Source organism: Oncorhynchus kisutch, linkage group LG5 (genome assembly GCF_002021735.2).
Source record: "Oncorhynchus kisutch isolate 150728-3 linkage group LG5, Okis_V2, whole genome shotgun sequence".
In the NCBI taxonomy this organism is placed as follows: Eukaryota; Metazoa; Chordata; class Actinopteri; order Salmoniformes; family Salmonidae; genus Oncorhynchus; species Oncorhynchus kisutch.
The window spans coordinates 77,880,800-77,908,620 of record NC_034178.2 but is presented as its reverse complement, the minus strand read 5'-3'; the positions used below and the strand labels follow the sequence as shown (position 1 = coordinate 77,908,620).

The following is a 27,821-nucleotide window of genomic DNA, read 5'->3' as shown; positions in this document are numbered from 1 at the left end:
CCTCCTTCTCTCCCGTCTTCTTGTCACCCCCCCCCCCCCCCCCCCCCCCCCCCCCCCCCCCCCCAACTGAGACGCTGCAGAAAATCGATCAGAGACTGATTAACAGTCACAACAACAATTTACCTCATCAGCTCGCTTGCGCTCAGTTGGGAGTGGTTGGAAATATGTTAGGCTGTCCATAAAAACATCCAAAGTGCTAATTTCAGGCAACGCTGGTAGGGATATTTAAGACCAACCAAAAGCTGGTTTTAGCGGTAATACAGTTGGTTATGGCATGAGTTTTCACAGTGGGAAGACAGTGATGCACACTGCCCATATGAACATGGAACATTCAATCACAAAGTAGTCTGTTGATAAAAGGTTTGTCTCCTGAGACCGCTTGGAAATAATACTTCATCACCAAAGCTTTCAAATATGAAGTTTGTGAGCTGACATTCCTTTTTTATCTATGGATTGTAGGCCATTATTTTAGACATGCAGGTCCCGTTTTGGATGTGTGTTAAACCCTCCATAGTGTGCATTGTTTTAATATTATATGCCCACGGCGAGAAATGATGGTGCCTGTAAATGTGACATTGCCTATTTAAAACAAGGTGTTTTGATTCTAATTATTGGTTCTCTTTTTAGGCCTTATAATTGTGAATTGAATCTTGCTTATTGACAATGTTTGGCATGTCCACACTCAGCCATAATGCAATTTACAGTAGGCCTAGCCCCTATATCAGTGTGAATGCTGTTGAAGACACAATTACTTAGAACAATGTGGATTGTAAAATGGGTTCAATTAATGTATTTAGCAAAGATACTATCGGTCTACATTTTGTTATGTAGTTTCTGAAAGACATTTAACAAACTACACTGCTCAAAAAAATAAAGGGAACACTAAAATAACACATCCTAGATCTGAATGAATGAAATATTCTTATTAAATACTTTTTCTTTACATAGTTGAATGTGCTGACAACAAAATCACACAAAAATGATCAATGGAAATTTGGATTTGGAGTCACACTCTAAATTAAAGTGGAAAACCACACTACAGGCTGATCCAATGTTGATGTAATGTCCTTAAAACAAGTCAAAATAAGGCTCAGTAGTGTGTGTGGCCTCCACGTGCCTGTATGACCTCCCTACAATGCCTGGGCATGCTCCTGATGAGGTGGCAGATGGTCTCCTGAGGGATCTCCTCCCAGACCTGGACTAAAGCATCCGCCAACTCCTGGACAGTCTGTGGTGCAACGTAGCGTTGGTGGATGGAGCAAGTCATGCGGCCCCCCAAAGAAATGCCACCCCACACCATGACTGACCCACCGCCAAACCGGTCATGCTGGAGGATGTTGCAGGCAGCAGAACGTTCTCCATGGCGTCTCCAGACTCTCACATCTGTCACATGTGCTCAGTGTGAACCTGCTTTCATCTGTGAAGAGCACAGGGCGCCAGTGGCGAATTTGCCAATCTTGGTGTTCTCTGGCAAATGCCAAACGTCCTGCATGGTGTTGGGCTGTAAGCACAACCCCCACCTGTGGACGTCGGGCCCTTATACCACCCTCATGGAGTCTGTTTCTGACCGTTTGAGCAGACACATGCACATTTGTGGCCTGCTGGAGGTCATTTTGCAGGGCTCTGGCAGTGCTCCTCCTGCTCCTCCTTGCACAAAGGCGGAGGTAGCGGTCCTGCTGCTGGGTTGTTGCCCTCCTACGGCCTCCTCCACATCTCCTGATGTACTGGCCTGTCTCCTGGTAGCGCCTCCATGCTCTGGACACTACGCTGACAGACACAGCAAACCTTCTTGCCACAGCTCACGTTGATGTGCCATCCTGGATGAGCTGCACTACCTGAGCCACTTGTGTGTGTTGTAGACTCCGTCTCATGCTACCACTAGAGTGAAAGCACCGCCAGCATTCAAAAGTGACCAAAACATCAGCCAGGAAGCATAGGAACTGAAAAGTGGTCTGTGGTCACCACCTGCAGAACCACTCCTTTATTGGGGGTGTCTTGCTAATTGCCTATAATTTCCACCTGTTGTCGATTCCATTTGCACAACAGCATGTGAAATTTATTGTCAATTAGTGTTGCTTCCTAAGTGGACAGTTTGATTTCACAGAAGTGTGATTGACTTGGAGTTACATTGTGTTGTTTAAGTGCTCCCTTTATTTTTTGAGCAGTGTATAACGGAGTATCATTGTAATTAGAGTTGATTCCAAGGCAGTACATAAAATACTGTTAATACACAACTTGAAGCAACCACATATTTAGCCCTGGAGCACGTTCTGATTGGCCAGCGAGGGGTCAAGCCTCAGCACACGCACAACTTGTTTATTCATCAGAATCCAGCCCTTTCACTGCAATTTATTTTTCATTTAATTAGGCAAGTCAGTTAAGAACAAATTCTTATTTACAATGACGGCCTACCCCGACCAACCCCTAACCCGGATGATGCTGGGCCAATTGTGCGCCGCCCTATGGGACTCCCAATCACAGCCGGTTGTGATACAGCCTGGAATGGAACCAGGGTCTTCAGTGACTCCTCTAGCATGGAGATGCGGTGCATTAGACCACCGCGCCACTCGGGAGCCCTGGCCAATGCCAACAGGTGCGCCGATAATTATAATAGTGAAAATAGCACAAAAATAACACCCCTAAGCCTACATCACTACCGCCTGCAGTAACATTTACCACTGCTTTACCTCCTGCAGTAACATTTACCACTGCTTCACCTCCTGCAGTAACATTTACCACTGCTTTACCTCCTGCAGTAACATTTACCACTGCTTTACCTCCTGCAGTAACATTTACCACTGCTTTACCTCCTGCAGTAACATTTACCACTGCTTTACCTCCTGCAGTAACATTTACCACTGCTTTACCTCCTGCAGTAACATTTACCACTGCTTTACCTCCTGCAGTAACATTTACCACTGCTTTACCTCCTGCAGTAACATTTACCACTGCTTTACCTCCTGCAGTAACATTTACCACTGCTTTACCTCCTGTAGTAACATTTACCACTGCTTTACCTCCTGCAGTAACATTTACCACTGCTTTACCTCCTGCAGTAACATTTACCACTGCTTTACCTCCTGCAGTAACATTTACCACTGCTTTACCTCCTGCAGTAACATTTACCACTGCTTTACCTCCTGCAGTAACATTTACCACTGCTTTACCGCCTGCAGTAACATTTACCACTGCTTTACCTCCTGCAGTAACATTTACCACTGCTTTACCTCCTGCAGTAACATTTACCACTGCTTTACCTCCTGTAGTAACATTTACCACTGCTTTACCTCCTGCAGTAACATTTACCACTGCTTTACCTCCTGCAGTAACATTTACCACTGCTTTACCTCCTGCAGTAACATTTACCACTGCTTTACCTCCTGCAGTAACATTTACCACTGCAGTAACATTTACCACTGCAGTAACATTTGCCACTGCTTTACCTCCTGCAGTAACATTTACCACTGCAGTAACATTTACCACTGCAGTAACATTTACCACTGCTTTACCGCCTGCAGTAACATTTACCACTGCAGTAACATTTACCACTGCAGTACCATTTACCACTGCAGTAACATTTACCACTGCAGTAACATTTACCACTGCAGTAACAGTTACCACTGCTTTACCTCCTGCACTAACATTTACCACTGCTTTACCTCCTGCAGTAACATTTACCACTGCAGTAACATTTACCACTGCAGTAACATTTACCACTGCTTTACCTCCTGCAGTAACATTTACCACTGCAGTAACATTTACCACTGCAGTAACATTTACCACTGCTTTACCGCCTGCAGTAACATTTACCACTGCAGTAACATTTACCACTGCAGTACTATTTACCACTGCTTTACTTCCTGCACTAACATTTACCACTGCTTTACCTCCTGCAGTAACATTTACCACTGCTTTACCTCCTGCGTTAACATTTACCACTGCTTTACCTCATGCGGTAACAGTTACCACTGCTTTACCTCCTGCACTAACATTTACCACTGCAGTAACATTTACCACTGCAGTAACATTTACCACTGCTTTACCTCCTGCACTAACATTTACCACTGCAGTAACATTTACCACTGCTTTACCTCCTGCACTAACACTTACCACTGCTTTACCTTGTAAACTAACATTTAACACTACCTAACCGGCAGCACTTACAGTTTTAGGAGATCCTCTGTTGTTCCTACAGAAGCATCAGCTTCATGGAAACAAGTCCACATAGACCTGATTCTACACTAAATTAAAGAGAGAAACAGGGAGTAGACATATTTTTTCAGTAGTCGTAGCATATGGAGAAATGTATGGATTCTGTCTAAGTGGACGGGATCCAATAGGAGCCAGTTGGATAGGATCAAATGGAGGCCAGTTGAAAAGGATCCAATGGATGCCAGTTGAATAGGATCCAATGGAGGCCAGTTGAATAGGATCCAATGGATGCCAGTTGAATAGGATCCAATGGAGGCCAGTTGAAAAGGATCCAATGGATGTCAATTGAAAAGGATCCAATGGAGGCCAGTTGAATAGGATCCAATGGAGGCCAGTTGAAAAGGATCCAATGGATGCCAGTTGAAAAGGATCCAATGGAGGCCAGTTGAAAAGGATCCAATGGAGGCCAATTGAAAAGGATCCAATGGAGGCCAGTTGAAAAGGATCCAATGGAGGCCAGTTGAATAGGATCCAAATGAGGCCAGTAGAATAGGATCCAAATGAGGCCAGTTGAATGGGATCCAATAGGGGCCAGTTTAATAGGATCCAATAGGGGCCAGTTTAATGGGATACAATAGGAGACCGTTGAATATGACCTAATAGGAGACAGTTGAATACGATCCAATAGGAGACCGTTGAATATGATCCAATGGGTGGCAGTTGAATAGGATCAAAAGGGGCAGGTTGAATAGGATCCAATGGGGTTCAGTTGAATAGGATCCAATGGGGTTCAGTTGAATGGGATCCAATATTAAACAGTTGAATAGGATCCAATATAGGCCAGATGAATAGGATCCAAAAGAAGACAGTTGAATAGGATCCAATAGGAGATAGTTGAATTGGATCCAGTAGGAGACAGTTGAATAGGATCCAATGGGGGCCAGTTGAATAGGATCCAAAAGGGGCCATTTGAATGGGATCCAATAGGAGACAGTAGGATCAATTGGGGCCAGTTGAATTAGATCCAAAGGGGACCAGTTGAATGGGATTCAATGGAGGCCAGATGAAGAGAATCCAATAGGACCCAGTTGAATAGGATCCAATAGGAGCCAGTGCAATAGGATCCAATGGAGGCCAGTTTAATAGGATCCAATGTTGTTCAGTTGAATAGGATTCAAATGGGCCAGTTGAATAGAATCCAAAGGGGGACAGTTCAACAGGATAAAATGGGAGCCAGTTGAATAGGATCCAATCGGGGCCAGTTAAATAGGATCCTATAGTGTCCAGTTAAATATGATCCAATAGGGGCCATTTGAATAGGGTCCAATAGGAGACAGTTGACTATGATCCAATAGTGGCCAGTTGAATATGATCTATTTGGGACCAGTTGAATAGAATCCAAAATTGGTCAGTTGAATAGGATCCAATAGTGGCCAGTTGAATCCAACTGGGTTCAGTTAAATAGTTAAATCCCTCCGCAAGGCTATCAAACAAGCTAAGCGTCAGTACAGAGACAAAATAGAATCTCAATTCAACGGCTCAGACACAAGAGGCATGTGGCAGGGTCTACAGTCAATCACGGACTACAGGAAGAAATCCAGCCCAGTCACGGACCAGGATGTCTTGCTCCCAGGCAGACTAAATAACTTTTTTGCCCGCTTTGAGGACAATACAGTGCCACTGACACGGCCTGCAACGAAAACATGCGGTCTCTCCTTCACTGCAGCCGAGGTGAGTAAGACATTTAAACGTGTTAACCCTCGCAAGGCTGCAGGCCCAGACGGCATCCCCAGCCGTGCCCTCAGAGCATGCGCAGACCAGCTGGCCGGTGTGTTTACGGACATATTCAATCAATCCCTATACCAGTCTGCTGTTCCCACATGCTTCAAGAGGGCCACCATTGTTCCTGTTCCCAAGAAAGCTAAGGTAACTGAGCTAAACGACTACCGCCCGTAGCACTCACATCCGTCATCATGAAGTGCTTTGAGAGACTAGTCAAGGACCATATCACCTCCACCCTACCTGACACCCTAGACCCACTCCAATTTGCTTACCGCCCAAATAGGTCCACAGACGATGCAATCTCAACCACACTGCACACTGCCCTAACCCATCTGGACAAGAGGAATACCTATGTGAGAATGCTGTTCATCGACTACAGCTCGGCATTCAACACCTCCAAGCTCGTCATCAAGCTCGAGACCCTGGGTCTCGACCCCGCCCTGTGCAACTGGGTACTGGACTTCCTGTAGGGCCGCCCCCAGGTGGTGATGGTAGGCAACAACATCTCCTCCCCGCTGATCCTCAACACTGGGGCCCCACAAGGGTGCGTTCTGAGCCCTCTCCTGTACTCCCTGTTCACCCACGACTGCGTGGCCACGCACGCCTCCAACTCAATCATCAAGTTTGCGGACGACACAACAGTGGTAGGCTTGATTACCAACAACGACGAGATGGCCTACAGGGAGGAGGTGAGGGCCCTCGGAGTGTGGTGTCAGGAAAATAACCTCACACTCAACGTCAACAAAACTAAGGAGATGATTGTGGACTTCAGGAAACAGCAGAGGGAACACCCCCCTATCCACATCGATGGAACAGTAGTGGAGAGGGTTTAAAGTTTTAAGTTCCTCGGCATACACATCACAGAGAAACTGAATTGGTCCACTCACACAGACAGCATTGTGAAGAAGGCGCAGCAGCGCCTCTTCAACCTCAGGAGGCTGAAGAAATTCGGCTTGTCACCAAAAGCACTCACAAACTTCTACAGATGCACAATCGAGAGCATCCTGGCGGGCTGTATCACCGCCTGGTACGGCAACTGCACCGCCCTCAACCGTAAGGGTCTCCAGAGGGTAGTGAGGTCTGCACAACGCATCACCGGGGGCAAACTACCTGCCCTCCAGGACACCTACACCACCCGATGTTACAGGAAGGCCATAAAGATCATCAAGGACATCAACCACCCGAGCCACTGCCTGTTCACCCCGCTATCATCCAGAAGGCGAGGTCAGTACAGGTGCATCAAAGCTAGGACCGAGAGACTGAAAAACAGCCTCTATCTCAAGGCCATCAGACTGTTAAACAGCCACCACTAACATTGAGTGGCTGCTGCCAACACACTGACAATGACACTGACTCAACTCCAGCCACTTTAATAATGGGAATTGATGGGAAAGGATGTAAATATATCACTAGCCACTTTAAACAATGCTACCTTATATAATGTTACTTACCCTACATTATTCATCTCATATGCATACGTATATACTGTACCCTATATCATCGACTGCATCCTTATGTAATACATGTATCACTAGCCACTTTAACTATGCCACTTTGTTTACATACTCATCTCATATGTTATACTGTACTCGATATCATCTACTGTATCTTGCCTATGCTGCTCTGTACCATCACTCATTCATATATCCTTATGTACATATTCTTTATCCCCTTACACTGTGTATAAGACAGTAGTTTTGGAATTGTTAGTTAGATTACTTGTTGGTTATTACTGCATTGTCGGAACTAGAAGCACAAGCATTTCGCTACACTCGCATTAACATCTGCTAACCATGTGTATGTGACAAATAAAATTGGATTTGATTTGATTTGATTTAGTATCCAATTGGAGCCAGTTGAATAGGATTATAGTGGGCCTGTTGAATAGGATCCAACAGAGGCCAGTTGAATAGAAACCAACAGGGTTTCGGTTGAATAGGATCCAACGGGGCTCAGTTGATTAGGATCCAATTGGAGCCAGTTGAATATGGTCCAATAGGGGAAAGTTGAATCGGATCTAATAAGAGACTGTTGAACGTGATCCAATACGATAGAGTTGAATATTATTCGAAGGGAGATAGTTGAATAGGATCCAATAGGATATAGTTGAATAGGATCCAGTAGGAGACAGTTGAATAGGATCCAATAGGGACCAGTTGAATATGATCCAATAGGAGACAGTTGAATGTTATCCAATATGATACAGTTGAATAGGATCCAATAGGATATAGTTGAATCGGATCCAGTAGGAGACAGTTGAATAGGATCTAATGGGGGCGAGTTGAATAGGATCAATTGTGGCCAGTTGAATGGGATCCAAAAGGGGCCAGTTGAATGGGATCCAATAGGAGACAATTGAATAGGATCAAAGGGGGCCAGTTGAATGGGATCCAATAGGAAACAGTTGAATAGGATAAAATAGGACCCATTTGAATAGGATCCAATAGGTGCCAGTTAAATAGGATCCAATGGAAGCCAGTTGATCATGATCCAAACGTGACCAGTTGAATAGGATCCAATGGGGTTTAGTTGAATAGTATAAAATGGGTGCAAGTTGAATGGGATCCAATTGGGGCCAGTTGAATAGGATTCATTCGGGCCAGTTGAATAGAATCCAAAGGGGTTCAGTTGAATAGGATCAAATAGGAGACAGTTTAATGGGAATCAATAGCCAACAGTTGAATGGGATTCAATAAGAGATAGTTGAATAGGATACAGTTGAATAGGATCCAGTGGGAGACAGTTGAATAGGATTCAAAGGGGTCAGTTGAATTGGATCCAACAGGGACCAGTTGAATGGTTTCCAATAGGACATAGTCAAATAGGATCCAATAGGAAATAGTCAAATAGGATCCAATAGGGGCCAGATGAATAGGATCCAAAAGGGCCTAGTTGAATAGGTTCCAATGGGTTTCAGTTGAATAGGATCTAATGGATGCCAGTTGAATAGGATCCAAAAGGGGCCAGTTGAATGGGATCCAAAAGGAGACAGTTGAATGGGATCCAAAAGGGGCCAGTTGAATAGTATCCAATAGGAAATAGTTGAATAGGATCGAGTAGGAGTCATTTGAATAGGATCCAAAGGGTGTTCCAGTTGAATAGGATCCATAAGGGGCCAGTTCAATGGGATCCAAAAGGGGCCAGTTGAATGGGATCCAATGGAGGCCAGATGAATAGGATGCAAAATGGGCCAGTTGAATGGGATCCAATAGGAGACAATTGAATAGGATCAAAGGGGGCCAGTTGAATGGGATCCAATAGGAAACAGTTGAATAGGATAAAATAGGACCCATTTGAATAGGATCCAATAGGTGCCAGTTAAATAGGATCCAATGGAAGCCAGTTGATCATGATCCAAACGTGACCAGTTGAATAGGATCCAATGGGGTTTAGTTGAATAGTATAAAATGGGTGCAAGTTGAATGGGATCCAATTGGGGCCAGTTGAATAGGATTCATTCGGGCCAGTTGAATAGAATCCAAAGGGGTTCAGTTGAATAGGATCAAATAGGAGACAGTTTAATGGGAATCAATAGCCAACAGTTGAATGGGATTCAATAAGAGATAGTTGAATAGGATACAGTTGAATAGGATCCAGTGGGAGACAGTTGAATAGGATTCAAAGGGGTCAGTTGAATTGGATCCAACAGGGACCAGTTGAATGGTTTCCAATAGGACATAGTCAAATAGGATCCAATAGGAAATAGTCAAATAGGATCCAATAGGGGCCAGATGAATAGGATCCAAAAGGGCCTAGTTGAATAGGTTCCAATGGGTTTCAGTTGAATAGGATCTAATGGATGCCAGTTGAATAGGATCCAAAAGGGGCCAGTTGAATGGGATCCAAAAGGAGACAGTTGAATGGGATCCAAAAGGGGCCAGTTGAATAGTATCCAATAGGAAATAGTTGAATAGGATCGAGTAGGAGTCATTTGAATAGGATCCAAAGGGTGTTCCAGTTGAATAGGATCCATAAGGGGCCAGTTCAATGGGATCCAAAAGGGGCCAGTTGAATGGGATCCAATGGAGGCCAGATGAATAGGATGCAAAATGGGCCAGTTGAATAGGTTCCAATGGGGTTCATTTGAATAGGATCCAAATGGGGCCAGTTAAATAGGATTAAAAGAGGACAATTGAAAAATATCCCAAAGGGGCCAGTTGAATAGGATCCCAAATGGGCCAGTTGAATGGGATCCAAAAGGAGACACTTGAATGGTTTCCAATAGGAGACAGTCAAATAGGATCCAATAGGAGTCAGTTGAATAGGATCCAAAGGGGGTTCCAGTTGAATAGGATTCAAATGGGCCAGTTGAATAGAATCCAAAGGGGCCTAGTTAAATAGGTTCCAATGGGTTTCAGTTGAATAGGATCCAAAAGGGCCTAGTTGAATAGGTTCCAATGGGTTTCAGTTGAATAGGATCCAAAGGGGGCCAGTTGAATGGGATCCAAAAGGAGACAGTTGAATTGGATCCAATAGGAAATAGTTGAATAGGATCCAGTAGGAGTCAGTTGTATAGGATCCAAAGGGGGTTCCAGTTGAATAGGATCCATAAGTGGTCAATTGAATAGCATCCAATAGGTGCCAGTTAAATATGATCCAATAGGGGCCATTTGAATAGGAACCAAAAGGGTCCAGTTAAATATGATCCAATAGGGGTCTGTTGAATGTGATCCAATTGGGGCCAATTAAATATGATCCAATAGGCTCCTGTTGTATAGGATCCATTATTAGCCTGTTGAATAGGATCCATTTGGGGCCAGTTGAACAGGATAAATTAGGAGCCAGTTGAATAGGATCCAATGGGGGCCAGTTGAATAGGATCCTATAAGGTCCAGTTGAATAGGATGATAGTGGGCCAGTTGAATAGGATGATAGTGGCCAGTTGAATAGATTACAATAGGAGACAGTTGATTTGGATCCAAAAGGAGACAGTAGAATAGGATTCTACTGGGGCCAGTCGAATAAGATCCAATTGGGGCCAGTTGAATAGGATCCAATAGTGGCCATTTTAATAGGATCCAATAGAGTTCAGTTGAATAAGATCCAATGGGGGTTGTTCAATAGGATCTAATAGTGGGCCAGTTGTATATGATCCAATGGAGGCCAGTTGAATAGCATCCAGTAGAGGCCAGATGTATAGGATCCAATGGAGGCCAGTTGAATAGGATCCTCAGCCCCTGACTGTCAGACCAGGGGGTTTCTGTCCACCCCTGACTGTCAGACCAGGGGGTTTCTGTCCACCCCTGACTGTCAGACCAGGGGTTTCTGTCCACCCCTGACTATCAGCCAACCCCCAGTCAGACCAGGGGGTTTCTGTCCACCCCTGACTGTCAGACCAGGGGGTTTCTGTCCACCCCTGACTGTCAGACCAGGGGGTTTCTGTCCACCCCTGACTGTCAGACCAGGGGGTTTCTGTCCACCCCTGACTATCAGCCAACCCTCCGTCAGACCAGAAGGTTTCTGTCCACCCCTGACTGTCAGACCAGGGGGTTTCTGTCCACCCCTGACTGTCAGACCAGGGGGTTTCTGTCCACCCCTGACTATCAGCCAACCCTCCGTCAGACCAGAAGGTTTCTGTCCACCCCTGACTGTCAGCCAACCCCCAGTCAGACCAGAGGGTTTCTGTCCACCCCTGACTGTCAGACCAGGGGGTTTCTGTCCACCCCTGACTGTCAGCCAACCCCCAGTCAGACCAGAGGGTTTCTGTCCACCCCTGACTGTCAGACCAGGGGGTTTCTGTCCACCCCTGACTGTCAGCCAACCCCCAGTCAGACCAGAGGGTTTCTGTCCACCCCTGACTGTCAGCCAACCCTCAGTGAGACCAGAGGGTTTCTCTCCACCGTTTCAGTATGCATAGACCTGAACAGAGTCCCAAATGGCACCCTATTCCTTATATAGTGCACTAGTTTTGACCAGGGGCCTCAGGGTACACCTCACCAAAAGTATTGCACTATAAAGGGAATAGGGTGCCATTTTGGACAAAGCCCAGCTATCTTCGCTGGTTCTCCTTTGACACTGGAGAATGCATGTTTCCATACTTTTGGCAGTGATGTGCAAATGTTTTTATTTCTCACATTGCTATTATTATTTTGACTAAGTTTGAGTCCTTTAAACTCACGTGAAATGTGCCTTTCCCTTTCATAGGGCACCACTTCTGACCAGAGCCCTATTGGTCAAGAGTATGACATAGGGAATAGGGTGCAATTTGGGACTCATTCTGCGGGACCTGGGAGCTGAGTTGTTTTGAACCCTGTGATATTTGGAGGCTGTAGTATTTTACTGACCTGTAGTCTGTTCTGCTGCACTTATCAGAAACGACACAGCCTGATTAGAAACAGGTGGTCAGGAAAAGACAGTCAGGGGGACAAGCATCACAAATCAAATCACCCCAGTCCACAGACAGACATATGTCGCATTCATCAACAAGAAAGCTTGTTCTCATTTCATAACACCGTCCACTATAGGTTAATTGAATGAAATATGTAAGGGAGCGCCTATGGATGGGGCACATGGGGAGTGAGTAGCTGTACTGACAAAACTGTGGTTATATGTAGGAACCAGACATCATAGTTTAAATTAAGCCTCTAAAATCGATAGATCTGTATCCCCAAGCAACTGGGAGGGAGTGAATGGTCCGCTATGCACAACAGCGAACCACTCAGTTGGTAAAGCGACATGGCGATACGAATCCAACAAGCCATGGCTTCCCTCAGATGAACAGACAAGGAAGAACATGGAGACATAAATGAGAGTAAAGCACAGCTGAATGATATCCAGGAAAACACAGCTAAAATGCTGTCAATGCTCACCAAAACAAACACATTGCAACAATCTGTCATTACAAAAGTAGATTTGTTTGAAAACAAAGGAGAGGCTATTGTGTCAGACACGAACCAATAAGGCATGCACATGAATGAACAAGACAACAAAATGTTGTCTTGCTTTGGAAACAAAGCTGCAAACTTTAGAAGACGAATGGGACCAGCAAGAAAACAGAACGGGCACAGGGGGGAAAGGAGATCAAAATCCACGGCTGGTCCATTTGATTCGTGCAGGACCTGTCTGCTAAGCTGAGAGAGAGACGTAAGGAACACATTCCGATCAGACAGTCAATGGAGAAAAAGGGATCAAGTCTCAGCTTTGCTTCCCGGCAGTGCTGTGGTATGGAAGGGAACGCAAAGGATGGAATTCACAAACGGCGATGACGCTCTAATCAAGCTACAAGAAACCTTCCCAGTTTAAGGAGAGGAGCCCCCTGCTCTGAGAAGAGGACGAAGTAGGGAACCTCTGAGAAGAGGACGAAGTAGGAAAAAACAATAAGCACACTTGGCTACATACAGTGATGCCTAAAACCAGCTTATTGTAAATTTCCCCCAATTCAATCTATACCCTACTTTCCCCAAATAACTGTTCTTCTCTGAAGTAATTATAAATTTGCCGATGCCAATGGGCTACATGGGCACTGAAAAGACAATGCAAAGAGAAATATACTGTATGTCTGATCTATGGATGTGTGTGGTTTGTGTATTTGTATTGGAGAGAAGACTGAGGGATGGTGAATATGTATAGGAGGGTGGGACAGAATGGGTCTCTGGATGCATAGGGTAAAGGACAAGGACAGCAACTCCCCGAGCCACTGCCTGTTCACCCCGCTATCATCCAGAAGGTGAGGTCAGTACAGGTGGATCAAAGCTGGGATGGAGAGACTGAAAAACAGCTTCTATTTCATGGCCATCAGACTGTTAAATAGACATCACTAACATAGAGAGGCTGCTGCCTACAGTTGAAGTCAGAGTTTACATACACCTTAGCCAAACACATTTAAACTCAGTTTTTCACAATTCCTGACATTTAATCCTAGTAAAGATTCCCTGTCTTAGATCAGTTACGATCACCACTTTATTTTAAAAATGTGAAATGTCAGAATAATAGTAGAGTGATTTATTTAAGCTTTTATTTCTTTCATTGTGTCCCCAGTGGGTCAGAAGTTTACATACACTCAATTAGTATTTGGTAGCATTGCCTTTAAATTGTTTAACTTGGGTCAAATGTTTCGGGTAGCCTTCCACAAGATTCCCACAATAAGTTGGGTGAATTTTGGCCCAAATTACACAAATGACAAGACACGATTCAGTACTTCCTAGTTCCACGTATCAAGCAGTTATTTCAGTTATATTAAAACCAGGAACATCTGGAGTCCCACTGAAGTCGGTTACGACACTAAACTGCAGTCAGATCAAGGCCCTGATGAGGATGACGAGCATGCAGATGAGCTTCCCTGAGACAGTTTCTAACAGTTTGTGTCTAAATTCTTTAGAAACCCACAGTTTCATCTGCTGTCCGGGTGACTGGTCTCAGACCTTCCTGCAGGTGAAGAAGCTAGACGTGGAGGTCCTGGGCTGGCGTGGTTACACGTGGTCTGCAGTTGTGAGGCCGGTTGGACGTACTGAAAAATTCTCTAAAACGACATTGGAGGCGGTTTATGGTAGAGAAAATAACAATCAATTAAATTATCTGGCAACAGCTCTGGTGGACATTCCTACAGTCAGCATGCCAATTGCTCACTCCTTGAGACATCTGTGGCACTTGAGACATCTGTGGCATTGTGCTGTGTGACAAAACGGCACATTTTAGAGTGGCCTTTTATTGTCCCCAGCACAAGGTGCATGTGTGTAATGATCATGCTGTTTAATCAGCTTCTTGATATGCCACACCGGTCAGGTGGATGGATTATCTTGGCAAAGGAGAAATGATCACTAACAGGGATGTAAACAAACTTGTGGACAAAATTTGTACATGGAAAATGTCTGGGATCTTTTATTTCAGCTCATGAAACATGGAACCAACACACAACATGTTGTGTTTATATTTTTGTTCGATATAACAATGATTCAATAATCCAAGGCTTCTGGGAATGCTATGAAGTCAAAGAGTTATGGACGGAGTTAGAAAGTTGGACAGGGTGGTCTGGTCAGGGTTGTCTGGGCAGGGTGGTGTGGGCAGAGTGATGTGAGCAGGTGGGTCTGGACAGGGTGGTGTGGGCAGTGTGATGTGACCAGGCGGGTCTGGGCAGGGTGATGTGACCAGGTGGGTCTGGGCAGGGTTGTGTTGTTGTCATGTGTTGTTGCTACCATGTCGTGTTGCTACCATGCTGTGTCCTTGTCAAGCTTTGTTGTTGTGATGTTCTCATGTTGCCTTGGGGTCATGTTGTGGTGTAGTGTTGCTACCATGCTGTGTCCTTGTCAAGCTGTGTTGTTGTGATGTTCTCATGTTGCCTTGGGGTCATGTTGTGGTGTAGTGTTGCTACCATGCTGTGTCCTTGTCAAGCTGTGTTGTTGTGATGTTCTCATGTTGCCTTGGGGTCATGTTGTGGTGTAGTGTTGCTACCATGCTGTGTCCTTGTCAAGCTGTGTTGTTGTGATGTTCTCATGTTGCCTTGGGGTCATGTTGTGGTGTAGTGTTGCTACCATGCTGTGTCCTTGTCAAGCTGTGTTGTTGTGATGTTCTCATGTTGCCTTGGGGTCATGTTGTGGTGTAGTGTTGCTACCATGCTGTGTCCTTGTCAAGCTGTGTTGTTGTGATGTTCTCATGTTGCCTTGGGGTCATGTTGTGGTGTAGTGTTGCTACCATGCTGTGTCCTTGTCAAGCTGTGTTGTTGTGATGTTCTCATGTTGCCTTGGGGTCATGTTGTGGTGTAGTGTTGCTACCATGCTGTGTCCTTGTCAAGCTGTGTTGTTGTGATGTTCTCATGTTGCCTTGGGGTAATGTTGTGGTGTAGTGTTGCTACCATGCTGTGTCCTTGTCAAGCTGTGTTGTTGTGATGTTCTCATGTTGCCTTGGGGTCATGTTGTGGTGTAGTGTTGCTACCATGCTGTGTCCTTGTCAAGCTGTGTTGTTGTGATGTTCTCATGTTGCCTTGGGATCATGTTGTGGTGTAGTGTTGCTACCATGCTGTGTCCTTGTCAAGCTGTGTTGTTGTGATGTTCTCATGTTGCCTTGGGGTCATGTTGTGGTGTAGTGTTGCTACCATCTTGTGTTTTTGTAATGTTGTGCTGCTACCATGTTGTGGTGTTGTCCCAAAAAAATGTATATATATATGTTAGGCCTGATGGTTCTCCAACCTTTGATCAAGTGTACTATAACGTCCTTCATTACTGTAACAGCGTTATAGATTATTGTTTACTCATCCAGATTTGAAATTAATTCCAGTGTTCTTTCTGTATCGTTTTTCAGAATATCACATTGTGAAATACTCATTGTTACGCCGAACGCCAGTTTGTTACAACACAAAACATACTTTATTTAAACAGGGATATGCCATTTATTTTATTTGATAAAAAAGTATTAAAGACATTACAATAGGCTTTCGATAAAAGCGGGATGGGCCGTTGTTTAGGTTTGCCTGTGAATAGGACAGTCAATGAGAGGTAGAGTTTATGCCGGTGAGGACTCAAAGGTTTGTACCTCCCCCTTCAATGAATCAAGTAGCAGAGGTCCAGCCAGAGATAATTAGTCAGAGAGCAGTGGTGTTCGGACGGTATGTACTGTACTAACCAGAGCTTTTCTGCAGCCTATTTTCTTCCATCCCATGGATTGAATCAATCCCTTGCGTGGAAGCCAAGGTAATGCTTTAATTAATAGTTTCACCGTTATTTTGAAAGGATTGTGAAAAGTCTGACGCGCTTTTGTGGACATTTGTTGCACTTTCAAATGTCATGGTTCGTGTGTCATAAACTGCGCCTGTCACAGAAATGCATCAACAGTTGAATTTACCTGCTTTAGCGACTCTATGAATGAAAGTGTTTCAACGAGTTAGAAAACGTCTTTGCTTAGAGCTAAACTTTTGATTTCTGAATTCAAATAAGGCGAATTACTTTTCCAGCCCGACAGGTCGTTGGTAGCCATGTATAGGTATTTCATCTACGGAGAACAATTACTTTATGAAACTTGTCCAAGCTTTATTGTAATGTACAATAGATTAAGACAAAATCAATGCTGTGAAAGCTGTTGCACAACAACAATAGGTTACAATGCGGACTCTACTGTGTAACGTTGTTGCAAAATATGAAACTGATTGCCAACAATTAATATCAAAGAGCTTTGACCAGGATATGAATTGTTGGTTATGATGTATTGTAGGCCATAAGAGGTGCGCAGGTCAGCTGTTTGTTTCTGCACGCAATTGCTAGTAACCCATCAGCAACCGTCCGACTATATGTGATAAAGTGGAACTCTGAGGCCCGCACCCGAGTCCATCCCGCTAATATAGAAAATGTGCTCTAGGCTACAGTCAGATGACAGAACGATTTTTTTGACGGGGTGCAGTTTTTTTTGCCTGATTTAGATATAGACATTTTGACAGGCAATTTGTTGCTCAACTTGTCTGTAATTAGAAACATTCAGCTTCTCTTCTGTAATTATATACTGAACAAAAATATAAATGCAACATGTAAAGTGTTGGTCCGATGTTTCATGAGCTGAAATAAAAGATCCCAGAAATGTTCCATACGCACAAAAAGCTTTTTTCTCTCAAATGTTATCAACATATTTGTTTACATCCCAGTTAGTGATAATTTCTCCTTTGCCAGACAATCCATCCACCTATCAAGTGTTGCATATCAAGAAGTCTTTTGAGGGAGTGTGCAATTGTCATGCTGACTGTAGGACTGTCCACCAGAGCTGTTGCCAGAGAAGTGAATGTTCATTTCTCTACCATAAGCTGCCTCCAAGGTCATTTTAGAGAATTTGGCCATGTGTCCAACTGGCCTCACAACCACAGACCACGTGTATGGTGTTGTGTGGGTGAGCAGTTTGCTGATGTCAACGTTGTGAACAGAGTGCCCCGTGGTGGTGGTGGTGGTGGTGTTATGGTATGGGGCAGCCATAAACTACAGGCAATGAACACAATTGCATTTTATCAATGGCCATTTCAATCCACATAATGCATGGCCCCATGTTGCAAGAATCTGTACACAATTCTTAGAAGTTGAAAATATCCCATTCTTCTGTGGCTTGCATACTCACCAGACATGATTCCCGCTGAGCATGTTTGGGATGCTCTGGATCGATATGTACTACAGCTTGTTCCAGTTCCTGCCAAAATCCAGCAACTTTGCACAGTCATTGAAGTGGAGTGGGACAACATTCAACAGGCCACTGTGGTCAAATATGGTTCTAATTGTTTTTCCACCATTCATTTTTCTGATAATGGATTTTTAAAAGCACTTAAAGTAAGGTCTGTGTTTCATGTAGACTTACCCTGGCATGACATTTTGATAACTATGTCAATCTCTCTCGGACAAGGTGATTTTTATCAATATATTCGGCTCTATTTACTCTGATTAGAAAAAGCTAATTAGCATCAAAGTAGACATCATTCAAAACTACAAATCCCTGCAAACCTCCATCACTAACTGACAGCTTTGCAAACAGGTATTGTGTCAATTGAAAACTTGCAGGGATTTATGAAAGCCACATTAGCAGCTAATTAGCAAAGTCACCTTGTCCTAGAGATTTAACATTTTAGATTTTTTTTTACCCTGCCCATTCAACCAGAAAGCCAGCCACACCAATGTGTCGGAGGAAATACCGTATACCTGGCAACCGTGTCAACGTGCACTGCGCCTGGCCAGCCACAGGAGTCGCTAGTGCGTCATGGGACAAGGACATCCCTGCCGACCAAACCCTCCCCTAACCCAGACGACGCTGGGCCAATTGTGTGCCGCCCTATGGGTCTCCCTGTCGTGGCCGGCTGCGACAGACCCTGGACTTAAACCCTGAATCTCTAGTGGCACAGCTAGCTCTGCGAAACAGTGCCTTAGACCACTGCGCCACTCAGGAGACTCTTTCTAGAGAGATTTATATGGTCATCAAAACGTCAGGGTAAGCCTACATGAAACAGCCCTTATTTTAAGTGTTCCTATGGGAGAAATGAATGGTGGAAAAACTATTAGAACCATTTACCTATTTGACTGCTAGGTTTTATGGGTATTATGACTCATACTGTGGTACTATGTCTATATAGTTAACGTCAGTAAAGTTTCCTCTGTCATCGCTGCTTCCTTCGTGGAGCAAAGACGTTTAGGGACGGGGGAGGCAATGCAATGACTCTTAACTGGAAGAAGAAAAAAATTGGGCAAAATCTCCAAATGACGTCAGTGTGACCGGTTGTAAGGAAATGGAAAGCTGTGAAAACAACCCAACATGTTTCTGATAAGATTTCAGTTCGGCTTGGATGCATAGTATTTAAAACCAAATAAAATATCAGCTTTTATGATGCTGATAAAGACAACAGCTCTACTGACGCTATCTAACTGAGCATTGGCATGTTAACTTGGGAACAGGAGTAGAGAAATATGATTTATTTCTTTCAGCATCTGGAGAGAATGCCAATGCTCAGTTAGATAGCGTCAGTAGAGCTGAGAGTTTTACAGGAAGAAGTGCTTAACTCTGCACTATATATTAAGGGGTTAAATGGAAACTGAAATCTGGACACTGACTGTAGGTCTATAACCTCTCACATAGCATCTGAACAGTAGTCTACAGTTCTCTCCCTACTGGAATTTGTAGTACTTCACAATCATCACACATGATGTAGCCTTTTATCCTCTTAGCAATTCTTTCCCAAACGTTACTTTTCTGGCCTTCCCTTCTCTTCATTTTCAACTCTCCCTTTCACAACTTTTCTCTTCTTGAATTAAACTCCGACGTCCTTTTTGCCTCCTGTGGATTGTTAACTTTTTTGACGTTCCCAAAAGCAATTTGGGATTGTCTATTTGGCTCAGGTACAGCAAGAACCTGAGGTACAGCAAGAACCTGAGGTACAGCAAGAACCTGAGGTACAGCAAGAACCTGAAGTTCAGGCCGATGCACTAATGCCAGATTAAAATAATGACAAACCTCCATGTAGCCTATAGATATAAATGACACAATAATGATACATTTATGTATTATTTTTTTACAGGTATTGTTTTCTCTTTATTCAACCCGCCCGCTCTTCATCCACACAATATTTAATGCCTCTATCCGCGGGGACTGCGGGTTATGAGTCAACCCATGCATCACTAGTTGGCCTATCCTGAAGACAAATGCACCATTCATCTCCAGGTCATTAAAACAAAGACATTATGTGTCTAGAACCAGATAGAAGGCATGTCCCTTCCCTTGGCTCAGACTGGCTGAATCAGGTTGACATGAGGGAGTAATCAGAAATCAGAACCATATAGAAGGCATGTCCCTTCCCTTGGCTCAGACTGGCTGAATCAGGTTGACATGAGGGAGTAATCAGAAATCAGCTGGATGGGGAGGAGAAAGAAGAGATGGAAGGAGGGGAGAGGAAAGAAGAGATGGAGGGAGGGAGGGGAGGGGAAAGAAGAGATGGAGGGAGGGAGGGGAGGGGAAAGAAGAGATGGAGGGAGGGGAGAGGAAAGAAGAGATGGAGGGAGGGGAGAGTAAAGAAGAGATGGAGGGAGGGGAGAGGAAAGAAGAGAGGGAGGGAGGGGAGAGGAAAGAAGAGATGGAGGGAGGGGAGAGGAAAGAAGAGATGGAGGGAGGGGAGAGGAAAGAAGAGATGGAGGGAGAGGAGAGGAAAGAAGAGATGGAGGGAGGGGAGAGGAAAGAAGAGATGGATGGAGGGAGGGGAGAGGAAAGAAGAGATGGAGGGAGGGGAGAGGAAAGAAGAGATGGAGGGGAGAGGAGAGGAAAGAAGAGATGGATGGAGGGAGGGGAGAGGAAAGAAGAGATGGGAGGGGAGAGGAAAGAAGAGATGGATGGAGGGAGGGGAGAGGAAAGAAGAGATGGAGGGAGGGAGGGAGAGAAAAGAAGAGATGGATGGAGGGAGGGGAGAGGAAAGAAGAGATGGATGGAGGGAGTGGAGAGGAAAGAAGAGATGGATGGATGGAGGGAGGGGAGAGGAAAGAAGAGATGGATGGAGGGAGGGGAGAGAAAAGAAGAGATGGATGGAGGGAGGGAGAGAAAAGAAGAGATGGATGGAGGGAGGGAGAGGAAAGAAGAGATGGATGGAGGGAGGGGAGAGGAAAGAAGAGATGGATGGAGGGAGGGGAGAGGAAAGAAGAGATGGATGGAGGGAGGGGAGAGGAAAGAAGAGATGGAGGGAGGGGAGAGGAAAGAGGAGATGGAGGGAGGGAGGGAGAGAAAAGAAGAGATGGATGGAGGGAGGGGAGAGGAAAGAAGAGATGGATGGAGGGAGGGGAGAGGAAAGAAGAGATGGATGGAGGGAGGGGAGAGGAAAGAAGAGATGGATGGATGGAGGGAGGGGAGAGGAAAGAAGAGCTGGATGGAGGGAGGGGAGACGAAAGAAGAGCTGGATGGAGGGAGGGGAGAGGAAAGAAGAGATGGAGGGAGGGGAGAGGAAAGAAGAGATGGAGGGAGGGAGGGAGGGAGGGAGGGAGGGAGAGAAAAGAAGAGATGGATGGAGGGAGGGAGAGGAAAGAAGAGATGGATGGAGGGAGGGAGAGGAAAGAAGAGATGGATGGAGGGAGGGGAGAGGAAAGAAGAGATGGATGTAGGGAGGGAGAGGAAAGGAATCCCTGATGACCTGTGTGTGCCAAGGAATTGCCTGTGACTTTCACTGGGGCTGCAAGTCACATTTTATTTGTATGCTAAAAAATATAGAGGGAAAAATACAGATGAAACCCTGCAGACATGGTTACTGAGTTTTTCATGAAATCAGGATTCTAATGTCAGCTGTCTCCTTGGTGATGATATACTATTAGAACTCAGAAGTTCTTCTGTCTGGAGGGGGTCTGCAGTATGGGCCTTGAGAATGGTCTGGAGAGTAAATGGGGATAGAGCAGGTTTCTATATGTTCAGAGTAGAAGAGAGCAGTAGGCAGTATACCATTTACGCTGTATACCGTGGTATTTCAAAATACAGACAGAATGAATTTCAATACTGTTTAAAAATATATATTTTTGGGGGTGGTTAGGGGCACCCCCGCTTAGCAGAGTCTGCGTGCTACGCCACTGCTTATAATTAAGTTAAGTATAACTATAACTGTATTACCTCTCACTCCCCATACTGTATTACCTCACGCTGAGCAGCACTCCCCCTACTGTATTACCTCACGCTGAGCAGCACTCCCCCTACTGTATTACCTCACGCTGAGCAGCACTCCCCCTACTGTATTACCTCACGCTGAGCAGCACTCCCCCTACTGTATTACCTCACGCTGAGCAGCACTCCCCCTACTGTATTACCTCACGCTGAGCAGCACTCCCCCTACTGTATTACCTCACGCTGCACCTCCCCCTACTGTATTACCTCACGCTGAGCAGCACTCCCCCTACTGTATTACTTCACGCTGAGCAGCACTCCCCCTACTGTATTACCTCACGCTGAGCAGCACTCCCCCTACCTTATTACCTCACGCTGAGCAGCACTCCCCCTACTGTATTACCTCACGCTGAGCAGCACTCCCCCTACTGTATTACCTCACGCTGAGCAGCACTCCCCCTACTGTATTACCTCACGCTGAGCAGCACTCCCCCTACTGTATTACCTCACGCTGAGCAGCACTCCCCCTACTGTATTACCTCACGCTGAGTGGCACTCCCCCTACTGTATTACCTCACGCTGAGCGGCACTCCCCCTACTGTATTACCTCACGCTGAGCAGCACTCCCCCCAACTGTTTTACCTTACGCTGAGCAGCCCCCCCCCATACTGTATTACCTCACGCTGAGCAGCACTCCCCCTACTGTATTACCTCACGCTGAGCAGCACTCTCCCTACTGTATTACCTCACGCTGAGCAGCACTCCCCCTACTGTATTACCTCACGCTGCTCCTCCCCCTACTGTATTACCTCACTCTGAGCAGCACTCCTCTACTGTATTACCTCACGCTGAGCAGCACTCCCTCTACTGTATTACCTCACGCTTCACGCTGAACAGCACTCCCCCTACTGTATTACCTCACTCTGAGCAGCACTCCCCCTACTGTATTACCTCACGCTGAGCAGCACTCCCCCTACTGTATTACCTCAGCACTCCCCCTACTGTATTACCTCACGCTGAGCAGCACTCCCCCTACTGTATTACCTCACGCTGAGCAGCACTCCCCCTACTGTATTACCTCACGCTGAGCAGCACTCCCCCTACTGTATTACCTCACGCTGAGCAGCACTCCCCCTACTGTATTACCTCACGCTGCACCTCCCCCTACTGTATTACCTCACGCTGAGCAGCACTCCCCCTACTGTATTACTTCACGCTGAGCAGCACTCCCCCTACTGTATTACCTCACGCTGAGCAGCACTCCCCCTACCTTATTACCTCACGCTGAGCAGCACTCCCCCTACTGTATTACCTCACGCTGAGCAGCACTCCCCCTACTGTATTACCTCACGCTGAGCAGCACTCCCCCTACTGTATTACCTCACGCTGCTCCTCCCCCTCCTGTATTACCTCACGCTGAGCAGCACTCCCCCTACTGTATTACCTCACGCTGAGTGGCACTCCCCCTACTGTATTACCTCACGCTGAGCGGCACTCCCCCTACTGTATTACCTCACGCTGAGCAGCACTCCCCCCTACTGTATTACCTCACGCTGAGCAGCACTCCCCCCTACTGTATTACCTCACGCTGAGCAGCACTCCCCCTACTGTATTACCTCACGCTGAGCAGCACTCTCCCTACTGTATTACCTCACGCTGAGCAGCACTCCCCCTACTGTATTACCTCACGCTGCTCCTCCCCCTACTGTATTACCTCACGCTGAGCAGCACTCCTCTACTGTATTACCTCACGCTGAGCAGCACTCTCTCTACTGTATTACCTCACGCCTCACGCTGAACAGCACTCCCCCTACTGTATTACCTCACTCTGAGCAGCACTCCCCCTACTGTATTACCTCACGCTGAGCAGCACTCCCCCTACTGTATTACCTCAGCACTCCCCCTACTGTATTACCTCACGCTGAGCAGCACTCCCCCTACTGTATTACCTCACGCTGAGCAGCACTCCCCCTACTGTATTACCTCAAGCTGAGCAGCACTCCCCCTACTGTATTACCTCACGCTGAGCAGCACTCCCCCTACTGTATTACCTCACGCTGAGCAGCACTCCCCCTACTGTATTACCTCACGCTGAGCAGCACTCCCCCTACTGTATTACCTCACGCTGAGCAGCACTCCCCCCTCCTGTATTACCTCACGCTGCACCTCCCCCTACTGTATTACCTCACGCTGAACCTCCCCCTACTGTATTACCTCACGCTGCTCCTCCCCCTACTGTATTACCTCATGCGGAGCAGCACTCCCCCTACTGTATTACCTCCTGCTGAGCAGCACTCCCCTCTACTGTATTACCTCACGCTGCACCTCCCCCTACTGTATTACCTCACGCTGAGCAGCACTCCCCCTACTGTATTACCTCATGCTGAGCAGCACTCCCCCTACTGTATTACCTCACGCTGAGCATCACCCCCCCCTACTGTATTACCTCACGCTGAGCAGCACTCCCCCCTACTGTATTACCTCACGCTGCTCCTCCCCCTCCTGTATTACCTCACGCGGAGCAGCACTCCCCCTACTGTATTACCTCCCACTCCCTCTACTGTATTACCTCATGCTGAGCAGCACTCCCCCTACTGTATTACCTCCCACTCCCCCTACTGTATTACCTCATGCTGAGCAGCACTCCCTCTACTGTATTACCTCACGCTGCACCTCCCCCTACTGTGTTACCTCACGCTGAGCAGCACTCCCCCTACTGTATTACCTCACGCTGAGCAGCACTCCCCCTACTGTATTACCTCACGCTGCACCTCCCCCTACTGTATTACCTCACGCTGAGCAGCACTCCCCCTACTGTATTACCTCACGCTGCACCTCCCCCTACTGTATTACCTCATGCTGAGCAGCACTCCCCCTACTGTATTACCTCACGCTGAGCAGCACTCCCCCTACTGTATTACCTCACGCTGAGCAGCACTCCCCCTACTGTATTACCTCACGCTGAGCATTACCTCACGCTGAGCAGCCCTCCCCCTACTGTATTACCTCACGCTGCACCTCCCCCTACTGTATTACCTCACGCTGAGCAGCCCTCCCCCTACTGTATTACCTCACGCTGCACCTCCCCCTACTGTATTACCTCTCGCTGCGCCTCCCCCTCCTGTATTACCTCACGCTGAGCAGCCCTCCCCCTACTGTATTACCTCACGCTGCACCTCCCCCTACTGTATTACCTCACGCTGAGCAGCCCTCCCCCTACTGTATTACCTCACGCTGAGCAGCACTCCCCCTACTGTATTACCTCACGCTGCACCTCCCCCTACTGTATTACCTCACGCTGAGCAGCACTCCCCCTACTGTATTACCTCATGCTGAGCAGCACTCCCCCTACTGTATTACCTCACGCTGAGCAGCACTCCCCCTACTGTATTACCTCACGCTGAGCAGCACTCCCCCTACTGTATTACCTCACGCTGAGCAGCACTCCGCCCTACTGTATTACCTCACGCTGCACCTCCCCCTATTGTATTACCTCACGCTGAGCAGCACTCCCCCTGCTGTATTACCTCACGCTGAGCAGCACTCCCCCTACTGTATTACCTCACGCTGCTCCTCCCCCTACTGTATTAACTCACGCTGAGCAGCACTCCCCCCTACTGTATTACCTCACGCTGAGCAGCACTCTCCCTACTGTATTACCTCACGCTGAGCAGCACTCCCCCTACTGTATTACCTCACACTGAGCAGCACTTCCCCTACTGTATTACCTCATGATGAGCAGCACTCCCCCTACTGTATTACCTCACACTGAGCAACACTCCCCCTACTGTATTACCTCACGCTGAGCAGCACTCCCCCTACTGTATTACCTCACACTGAGCAGCACTTCCCCTACTGTATTACCTCACGCTGAGCAGCACTCCCCCTACTGTATTACCTCATGCTGAGCAGCACTCCCCCTACTGTATTACCTCACGCTGAGCAGCACTCCCCCTACTGTATTACCTCACGCTGAGCAGCACTCCCCCTACTGTATTACCTCACGCTGAGCAGCACTCCCCCTACTGTATTACCTCACGCTGAGCAGCACTCCCCCTACTGTATTACCTCACGCTGCGCAGCACTCCCCCTACTGTATTACCTCACGCTGCGCAGCCCTCCCCCTACTGTATTACCTCACGCTGCGCTGCACTCCCCCTACTGTATTACCTCTCACTCCCCCTACTGTATTACCTCACGCTGAGCAACACTCCCCCCTACTGTAGTACCTCACGCTGCACCTCCCCCTACTGTATTACCTCATGCTGAGCTGCACTCCCCCTACTGTATTACCTCTCAATCCCCCTACTGTATTACCTCACGCTGAGCAGCACTCCCCCCTACTGTATTACCTCACACTCCCCCTACTGTATTACCTCACGCTGAGCAGCACTCCCCCCTACTGTATTACCTCACACTCCCCCTACTGTGTTACCTCACGCTGAGCAGCACTCCCCCTAATGTATTACCTCACGCTGAGCAGCACTCCCCCTACTGTATTACCTCGCACTGAGCAGCACTCCCTCTATTGTATTACCTCACGCTGAGCAGCACTCCCCCTACTGTATTACCTCACGCTGAGCAGCACTCCCCCTACTGTATTACCTCACGCTGAGCAGCACTCCCCCTACTGTATTACCTCACGCTGAGCAGCACTCCCCCTACTGTATTACCTCACGCTGAGCAGCACTCCCCCTACTGTATTACCTCACGCTGAGCAGCACTCCCCCTACTGTATTACCTCACGCTGCGCAGCACTCCCCCTACTGTATTACCTCACGCTGCGCAGCCCTCCCCCTACTGTATTACCTCACGCTGCGCTGCACTCCCCCTACTGTATTACCTCTCACTCCCCCTACTGTATTACCTCACGCTGAGCAGCACTCCCCCCTACTGTAGTACCTCACGCTGCACCTCCCCCTACTGTATTACCTCATGCTGAGCTGCACTCCCCCTACTGTATTACCTCTCAATCCCCCTACTGTATTACCTCACGCTGAGCAGCACTCCCCCCTACTGTATTACGTCACACTCCCCCTACTGTATTACCTCACCCTGAGCAGCACTCCCCCCTACTGTATTACCTCACACTCCCCCTACTGTATTACCTCACGCTGAGCAGCACTCCCCCTAATGTATTACCTCACGCTGAGCAGCACTCCCCCTACTGTATTACCTCACACTGAGCAGCACTCCCTCTATTGTATTACCTCACGCTGAGCAGCACTCCCCCTACTGTATTACCTCACACTGAGCAGCACTCCCCCTACTGTATTACGTCACGCTGAGCAGCACTCCCCCTACTGTATTACCTCACGCTGAGCAGCACTCCCCCTACTGTATTACGTCACGCTGAGCAGCACTCCCCCCTACTGTATTACCTCACGCTGAGCAGCACTCCCCCTACTGTATTACGTCACGCTGAGCAGCACTCCCCCTACTGTATTACCTCCCGCTGAGCAGCACTCGCCCTACTGTATTACCTCACGCTGAGCAGCACTCGCCCTACTGTATTACCTCACGCTGAGCAGCACTCTCCCTACTGTATTACCTCACACTGAGCAGCACTCCCCCTACTGTATTACCTCACGCCGAGCAACACTCCCCCTACTATGTTACCTCAGCACTCCCCTACTGTATTACCTCACGCTGAGCAGCACTCCCCCTACTGTATTACCTCACACTGAGCAGCACTCCCCCTACTGTATTACCTCACGCTGAGCAGCACTCCACCTACTGTATTACCTCACGCTGAGCAGCACTCCACCTACTGTATTACCTCACGCTGAGCAGCACTCCCCCTACTGTATTACCTCACGCTGAGCAGCACTCCCCCTACTGTATTACCTCACGCTGAGCATCACTCCCCCTAC

The 27,821-nt window shown here is 47.0% G+C and overlaps 1 protein-coding gene across 1 annotated transcript in view; it reads left to right on the top strand.

The window, feature by feature from the left end:
* Positions 1-16,462: 16,462 nt before the first annotated feature.
* The window catches only part of LOC109891683 (uncharacterized), a 44,018-nt gene continuing 32,659 nt past the window's right edge, over positions 16,463-27,821 (top strand). Inside the window, exon 1 of the mRNA XM_031823930.1 lies at positions 16,463-16,556. The gene's annotated coding sequence lies outside the window, so the exon portion shown is untranslated. The remainder of the gene's footprint in view (positions 16,557-27,821) is intronic.